This window comes from Megalops cyprinoides, chromosome 24, assembly GCF_013368585.1.
Source record: "Megalops cyprinoides isolate fMegCyp1 chromosome 24, fMegCyp1.pri, whole genome shotgun sequence".
In the NCBI taxonomy this organism is placed as follows: Eukaryota; Metazoa; Chordata; class Actinopteri; order Elopiformes; family Megalopidae; genus Megalops; species Megalops cyprinoides.
Genome location: NC_050606.1, coordinates 23,590,702 through 23,599,200, shown reverse-complemented (window position 1 = coordinate 23,599,200; position 8,499 = coordinate 23,590,702). Strand labels below are relative to the sequence as shown.

The window sequence follows — 8,499 nt, the reverse complement described above, 5'->3', positions numbered from 1 at the left end:
GTAGTATATTCTTTCACAGTTGGAGTAAGCAGGAAAGAAGAAAGGCTTTTGGCAGGAAGTGGTGTCAGCCAGTGTCTACTTGCCTTTAGATTGTTCATGAAGCTCACCTGGAAAAATCTCATTCATACTGATCATTACCTGCTCTTTTATCTGTTAACGCTTTCGCAAACTGTTGCTGTGGCTCAAGCCACCTGTATAGGCAGGGGAAAGACATTGAATCATGTTAACAGATGACACTGTTCACTGCTGGAAAGAGCAGTTTACGCACTCTTCACCATGGAGTTCCCAGATGAACCAGCTGGCTTCAGAGACCCGGGGAGGATTTGATTTTACAAGTCTGTTTTTCAAACGAACTACAGTGTATTCAACGAATTTGTGTTCCTGCCCACCAGCATGAAGATCACTATTGTCGTGGTGTACATGATCGTCTGTGTGGTGGGCCTCCTGGGGAATTGTCTGGTCATGTACGTCATCATCAGGTACACAAAGATGAAGACGGCCACCAACATCTACATCTTCTCTGCTCTGGCTCTGGCTGACTCGCTGGTCCTGGCCACGCTCCTGTTCCAGGGCACTGACGTTTTCCTGGGGTACTGGCCCTTCGGAAACTTCCTGTGCAAGGTGGTCATCGCCATCGACTACTACAACATGTTCACCAGCACATTCATTCTAACCATGATGAGCATGCACCGCTACATCGGCGTGTGCCACCCAGTCAAGGCGCTGGACATGTGGACCCCCCACAAGGCCAAGGTGGTGAACGTCTGCATCTGGGCGCTGGCATCCTTCATCGCCGTACCTACCATGGTGCTGGGAGACGTGGAGGTGGAGGCGAACGTGACAGAGTGCATCATGGTACTGCCGGACCCACACAGCTACTGGGACCTGGTGTTCGGCATGTGCGTGTTCCTGTTCTCCTTCGTGGTCCTGGTGCCCATCGTCTACGTGTGCTACAGCCTGATGGTGCAGCGCCTGCGCAGTGTCCGTGTCCTGTCCGCCTCCATACATCAGGGACTACAGATGGAAATTAGCTAGTAGCTAAATCTGGTACAAAGCATCTTTCCTCTTTTTTGAGATTAATATATTTTGTACATGGTCCCTGATATAAATAAATTTAATAAATAAATAAATGTTATACAGAAGTGGATTCCTGCAATTTGACCCTCATTCCTGCTCCAAAACCATTCATTCTCCAGACTTTCTGCAGAAATCTTTTTGACCAGTTCCGGTGTCTAAGCTTTCTCCCTCTCTTTGAAGCCATCCATGTTAAAATGAATTTATAAAATTACCAATGGTTTTTGGACACAGGATCATGCCCCACCTTTCAGTGACATACAGATTCATTCTGCACTTTGTGCTCATTTTGCAAAGTCATTTTATCAGAGGGCTGGCAGCATATTGCTTCCTGTGTCCATGTGGCCTGATCGTGCCAGGAGTTTTTGCTTATTTGAAATATTTTTCAAACACAAAAAATGAAACTTACATCAGCCTCTTATCCAAGCGCAGCACGAATCAGCATTCCCTCAGGACAAAACAGATGACTGTTTTGCTTTTGAAGCAATCCTGACCAGACTTCTCACTCTTTATGTGTTCAGGAAGGAGAGACAGAATTCATAGCACCCAGCTGTGTATTAAACTGGAAAAAGAACGAAGCTGATAAAGTAAACTTAACTGTTTAACAACTGCTTAAAAAATCTCTGGCTTGAACACTCAATATCAATAATGACCCAAAAACCAAATAGGTCTTATAAGTCTCCAGCATACAGTCTCACATATCAACAGTAAAAACAATATCAAAGCTAAATGCAGGCTCATCCTGCACACTGTCTACTGCCTGGTGGGTGATTAACAGAAGGAGCAGGTGTAAACCAGCTGGCCTCTGCCATGCCATGTGTGGAACGTCAGTCAAGACCTAACAGTTGTGCATATCGACCACCTGTATTTACTGTCACTCCCTGAGATAAAGCTCCCTAAACACACACTCACATGAATCATCACTGCTCTGCTGGCATTTACCTGTTATATGTTTTTTGTTTATTTCAAATACCTGTGTTATAAAAGATGTGGTGAGGCTCCACAGGGATGATGGCACCTAAGCGAGTATGCAGGGGACTCAATCACTCTTGTAGTGATTAGAGTGTAATGCTTGGGTTTTAGAGTAATTACATTAGATTTAATACTGAGTCATGTGCTTTTTCAGAGTTCACGAAAGATGTGACAGCATTTCTTTTCTGAACAATATTGCTAATGGAGACCTTTGTCTTCCACTGGCTTTTATCTTTTAATTGCTGAGGGATTATATGCCAAAGCAGCATAATTCAATGTGTGCAGGTATGGTGGCCTTTTCCGTTTCTACTGTAGTTATTATAACTGAAGCCTCTGGCAGCAAATCATGCTTGGCAGAGACAGCACTGGCCATTCTTCTAACATGTAGGCCTTTATATGACAGCTTGTACAAGTGCTTTTTCCTTGAATTTCTTTTATGATCATGGAGGAGGTAGAGAGTAATGGGAGGAGGTGTGATGACAGCACTGTGAGTCAGTCTGTCTCAGAGGTGTCTTTGAAAAGGCTGTTTCTATTGTTGTGGGGACAGACTGTGACTAACTCATGGCCCTGAAAATTGAGCCAGCCTTACGATGCACCAAGGACCATACCCTGCCCAGAAAGCCAGAATCTGGACCACGCTGTTCCTTTAGTAATACCCTGCAATCAATCAATCAATCAATCAGCATGTAGCTGATATATTTTTGTCACTATCAAAGTACTGCACAGATTTAATTCCATATAAACCACTGAACTGTTGTAATAAAGGTTCCCTTATATGTATTAGGATGTTTGCACAGATTATGAGAACAGTGCCATGAATAGGCTATGTGCAGTAAGCTAAATACAGTAAGATATGTTACAGTATATCCAGTTTGTTATGTACTTTTACATCTACATTTAGTAGTTTGGCAGACACAACTTTCCAGAACAACTTACAAAACTCTGTTCAACAGTTAGGCCATTACCAGAACAATACAATAATGATTAAACAAAGTGTAATCTTTGAAAGTTAGTGCCTTTGTAGGAAACATTTTCACAACAGGATGAAGTACTGTTGAAAGACATACAACCTTAAACTATTACCATAAAACAGTAACTCTGCAACCTTAAACACCACAGGTTCGTATCTCTGAAACACCTTTACAATGGAAGTAATGCCACTGCAAAAGCTTGAGGTGCCACTAGGATTTTCTTCTTCTCAAACACAATCCCTGTCTGTGCTGGTCCCTCAATGATGGAATGAACACCCCATGGCCATCCCTGGCCATCTTCTGTGGCAGACTGAAGACCCACCTCTTCAGACTGCATCTCAGTTCTACCTCAGTCCCCACCCCGATACACCTGCTACCTCTAGGACTGATTTTTATTTTACGTGTAGTATTGTGATGCATTTTGGATTCTGTGTTATACTGTACTACATTTCCATTGCCTAGTTTGGTTGCATATGTTAACTTGTAGTAGGGCTTGAATGTTACGCTCACACTCACTGGTCTGTGAGTGTTGTTAGCCTGGTTTGACACTGTTGGTCATTTAACTTGAGAAAATACACTCGTTCTATTGTGCTGGAAGTCACTCTAGATAAAAGCATCAAATGCATCTAATTTATTGTAGTGTATAGCATGCTATGCAAAGTAAGCTAAGTACATTAAGTTATGTATAGTAAACTAAGTACAGTGAGAGATGCTACATATAGTAAGCTAAGTACAGTAAGCTGTACTATGTACAGTAAGATAAGTAGGCCTACAGTAAGCTGTGCTGAATATAGTTAAGCTAAGTACAGTAGTCTATGCTCAGTTCAGTTAAATAAGTACAGTATATTGTGCTACACACAGTCAGATAAGTACAGTAAGCTGTGTCCTGTACAGTAAGATAAGTACATTGTACATTACCCTGGATAAGACTGTTTGCTGATCAGATAAATCACAGTCACATGCAGCTACAAAGATGAATACATATAATTTTCATAGTTTCCATCCCCCTGAGCTCTCCATTTTTTTTTTTTTTACAAAATAAAGTGACGAGTAAGACGGGGCGAGTAAGATGGGACAATAGCACAGGACTGGGAAGACAGGACTAGACAAGACAGTTGACGAACACGAAGAGGCAAGGTATTAGAGATTGAGTAAAGTAAGCTATGATTCACATTGGGTGGTCACGGTTTAGTGATGCTGAAAGAGGTTGTCAGATATATTCTGCAAGAGTGTAAGTGACATATGTCTATGTATATGTGTAATTGTGGTAACTGATAGGCAAAATAAGTAAATAAAATAAAAAAAAGAAGGGGCGGGGGTGAACCGAGAGTGGGAAAGTTAGGGGTCATGGGGTGAGGTGGGGTGGGGGGAGGGGGGCGCCAGAAAAAGGGGAGCAGGGGGGTATGTGTCTGGTAATATACACGGCTTGTAGTTATGTTTGGATTGATTTTAGAAAAGTTAGAAATGGGTACCAAATGTCTTCAAAGGTTGATATTTGATTCTTTTTGTGAGCATTACTTTTTTCCATTGAAATGTATTCTGAAATTAGATTAGTCCAGTGAGTGATGTGACAGGATTTCCTTGATTTCCAGTTTTGGAGGACTACTTTCTTAGCGACAGTTAGAGAAATGAGCAACGGATTCCTGAGTTTTGACGGGATGTGAACTTTGGAGATATCACCAAGGAGACAGAGTGTTGAGGATGGTGGGATTCTGTAGCTCAGGATGGTGGAGAGTGTCTCAGTAACCGTTATCCAGAAAGAATGAACTGGTTGACAGAGCCAGATGGCGTGAAGATAGTTGTCTGTGCTACCTAAAGTGCATTGTGAACAGATATCTGTGTTGGCTAGTCCCATTTTTAACTTTTTACTTTGAGTGATATGAGTTCTGTGAATGACTTTATATTGTATGAGCTGCAGGTTTGTGTATGTAGAAATCAGGGTTGGGAGAGAGGGCCAGGTCAGCTTCCCACTTGGTTGTTGGTATTGTTATTGTATTATTTGAGTTGGAGATCAGTGTATATAGTTTGGAGGTTAATTTTTTAGAGTTATTGATTTTCATGAGTTCATCAACTAGTTGAGAGGGTTGTTATGTGTTGTTGGTTAAACTGGTTTTGTCTATAATTCTTAATCTAAGTTGTTGATATTGAAGGAATTTGTCTCTCCCAACCCCATATTTCTGTATGAGTGTGTTGAATGATATGAGTTGATGATTCTCAAACAGGTGGTGAAGGTGTGTAATTCCTTTTTGTGCCCATGTGGAGAAGTAAATAGGTTTTTTCTACAACATGAAGACTGGGTTGTGCCAGAGTGGGGTGAACTTACTTAGTGCTAGTGATGATTTAGTGATTTGATTCGTTTCCACCAGGCTGTCAGAGTTGTAGACATAGTAATGAGTTTACAGTAGTTAGATTTTTTGACAGCCTGGGGGAGATATTAACCCCTAGGTACTTGATGTTGCCAGTGTGAAGAGAGAGGGGAGAGTCCTGAGCTCCAGAATCACAGGCATCCTCTGAGAGGGGTAATATGACTGATTTATTCCAGTTTATAGTGTAATGTGAAATTTTTGAGAATTTATTGATGATATTGAAAGTTTCTTGAAGTGATACGTATGGGCTCTGTAAGTAGAGTAGTAGATCATCTGCATATAGACTGATTTTATGTTGTATGTTAGCTACCTGAATTCCTTGGATTTTGCTGTTCTGTCGTATTGCTGCTGCGAGAGGTTCAATGAAATTAGCAAAGAGAGAGGGCAAGAGTGGGCATCCCTGTCTGGTGCCCTGGTGCAGTGTGAAACTTGGCGAAGTGATTCCGTTAGTATTAATGGTGGCTCTGGGTGATGTGTACAGAGTTGTAAACCAGTGGATGAACGACTCTCCAAAACCAAACTTGTGTAATGTGTTGAATAAAAAGGACCAATTTACCTTGTCAAAAGCTTTTTCTGCATCAAGTGAAATGCTAATGGTTTTCTGTTGGGTTTGTTGTGATATATTGATTAGGTTGAAAAGTCTGCGTATATTACCTGTGGCATGTCTATTTTTTATGAAGCCTGTTTGATCTGGGTGAATGAGCGTGGGGATGACTGTTTCTATTCTAGTTGCTCGTGCTTTGGTGATAACTTTCAAGTCGGTATTCATTAGTGAAAGAGGTCGGTAGCTAGAGTGGTGAGTTGGATCTTTGTTGGGTTTTAATAGTAATGTCATAGCAGCGGTATTCATGTGTATAGGTATGGTAGAGGAGGTTTTTATTTCTGTAATTATTCTGTTGAATAGTGGTGATAATATGTCCCAAAAGTGTCTGTAGAATTCGGCTGGTAATCCATCTGGTCTGGGAGATTTGTTACTTGGAATGTTGTTGAGAGCTGTGGTGAGTTCACTGAGGTTAAGGGGTGCATCTAGAAAATAAATTTGTTCAGCAGTTAGTTTTGGTAAGGTCAGATTGTTAAAGAAAGCATCAACTTCAGATTGTGTGGATTGGTGAGCAGAGGAGTAAAGATTGCTGTAAAAGTTTCGAAATACATTGTTTATATCTTGCGGGTTCTGAGTGATGCTTCCTGTAGAGTCCAAGATGGATGGGATGATTGATTTTTCTTTTTTGTGTTGGAGTAGATTTGCCAAATATTTACTGTTTGCTTTATTACTGTGTTGAAAACCATTATATTTCAGTTGATGAATTAGAAACTGTGTTTTTTTCTATATGATATCTTCAATTTGTGTTTGGAGTTCTTTTAATTCATTTTGTTTTGGTTCACTGGGATTGCAGGATATTTCGTTTGTTAAGTGTTTGATTCTTTGTTCTATTGTATTTTCCAATTGTTGTTGCTGTTTTTTCCTATGTGAAGAGTATGATATGATTTTTCCTCTGATTACGGCTTTCCCAGTTTCCCATAGCAGTGAGGGTGAGGTGTCTGGAGAGTCTTTCATCTCCAGAAAGAATGCCCACTCTCGCCTTATGAATGTTATAAAATTGGGGTCTTGTAGCAGTGAGGTATTGAAGCGCCATCTTGTTGGAGTCTTAACATATGTTTGTGTATTTATAGACAGAGAGACAGGAGCATGATCACTGATCACGATTGGGTGAATTGTGTTATTTGAAATCTTGGGTATAAGCAAGTTACTGACAATAAATAGGTTGATTCTAGATGAACATTGGTGAACTGATGAGAAGTATGAATATTCCCTTAAAGACGGGTTTCTCATTCTCCAACTATCACTAAGGCCATAGTACTCCATATATTGCTTTATTATGTCAGTAGAGTGCGAGTTCCTTGAGTTGCCAGAGGTGCTGGAGCGGTCGATTGTGGGGTTAATGATGGTATTGAAGTCTCCAGCTATAATGAGGTTGTTTGAATTGGACAGTATGGAAAAAAGGTTATGGAAGAAAGATGGATCATCATTGTTAGGGCCACATATGTTTGCCAGTGTGAATGTTGTATGGTTGATGGATATGTTAATGATAATGAATCTTCCATCTGGATCCAAGATTAATTGGTTAAGTCGTAGACTGAATATTTTTATTTATTAAAATTGAAACACCTCATTGTTTACTGTTATATGTTGAGGAAAATATTTTGTCAAATTGTTCGAATTTAAGGTACTGTACTTCTGTGTCTGTTAAGTGTGTTTCCTGTAAAAGACAAATATCAGCCTTTCATTTTATGAGATGGTTAATTACTTTAAGTCTTTTGGATTGAGTGCAGAAGCCACGTATATTCCATGTTATCAAGTTAAGTGGTTGCATGTATGCAAGTCAGGTATATCTAAGTTGTGGGCTAGCTGTATGCATGTATGGGTTAAGGAAGAAGTGAAGCAATGAAGAAGTGGGAAAAGTGTTGAAGGGGAAAGAGGGGGAAAGGGGTTGGATTGAAGGAATATAACGGCTTTTTGGTTGTTAGTGTTTGGTGGATGTGTCTTATGTCTTGTGTCACGCCCTCCCTGAGCAGGGATGTTGCAAGCCTGTCAGCCTTGGCGGTCTACCTTCCTACAGATACGCCAGGCAATGTCGTTGTCTAAAGGGGTATCGCTCTATCCCCGAAACCTCTCAGGGCGGCGTGCAGCTAGTACACATTCGGCTTGCTTAAATACAACAGAAAGAAATATAAGACTGACGTTACCTACGGTTTCAGACACGGACGCCAAAGCTTCGCCCTTTCCGTGGCCAGCCCGCACCAGTCGCCCCGCGACGGACAGCCCGGCCTCGGTGTAGCGAAGAGAGAGTAGCGCTCGCTGGCTTTCTTGCGTTTGCGTTGTTCAGTTTTAATATCTAAAAGGTCCTAGTTCACTTCTGTTGTGCTTGCTTGTGAGCGTTCTTCGGTTGGTCGCCTTCCCAGGACTTAACATATAGGAAAGGAGATCGCGCCAAAACGTTGCGGTAGAGTATCCAGCTTTCCCGCGGGAGGCCAGCTTCAGCAGTCCACATTGGTCCACAGTGGCAGCCACACCGGTGCATGCGCAACCCCACCGGAAATAGCCTCATTCCATGGAT

General features: G+C 41.4%; 1 pseudogene; it reads left to right on the top strand.

Moving 5' to 3' along the window:
* The first annotated feature begins 276 nt into the window (after positions 1-276).
* LOC118770952 lies at positions 277-1,035 on the top strand (annotated as a pseudogene).
* Positions 1,036-8,499: the final 7,464 nt, after the last annotated feature.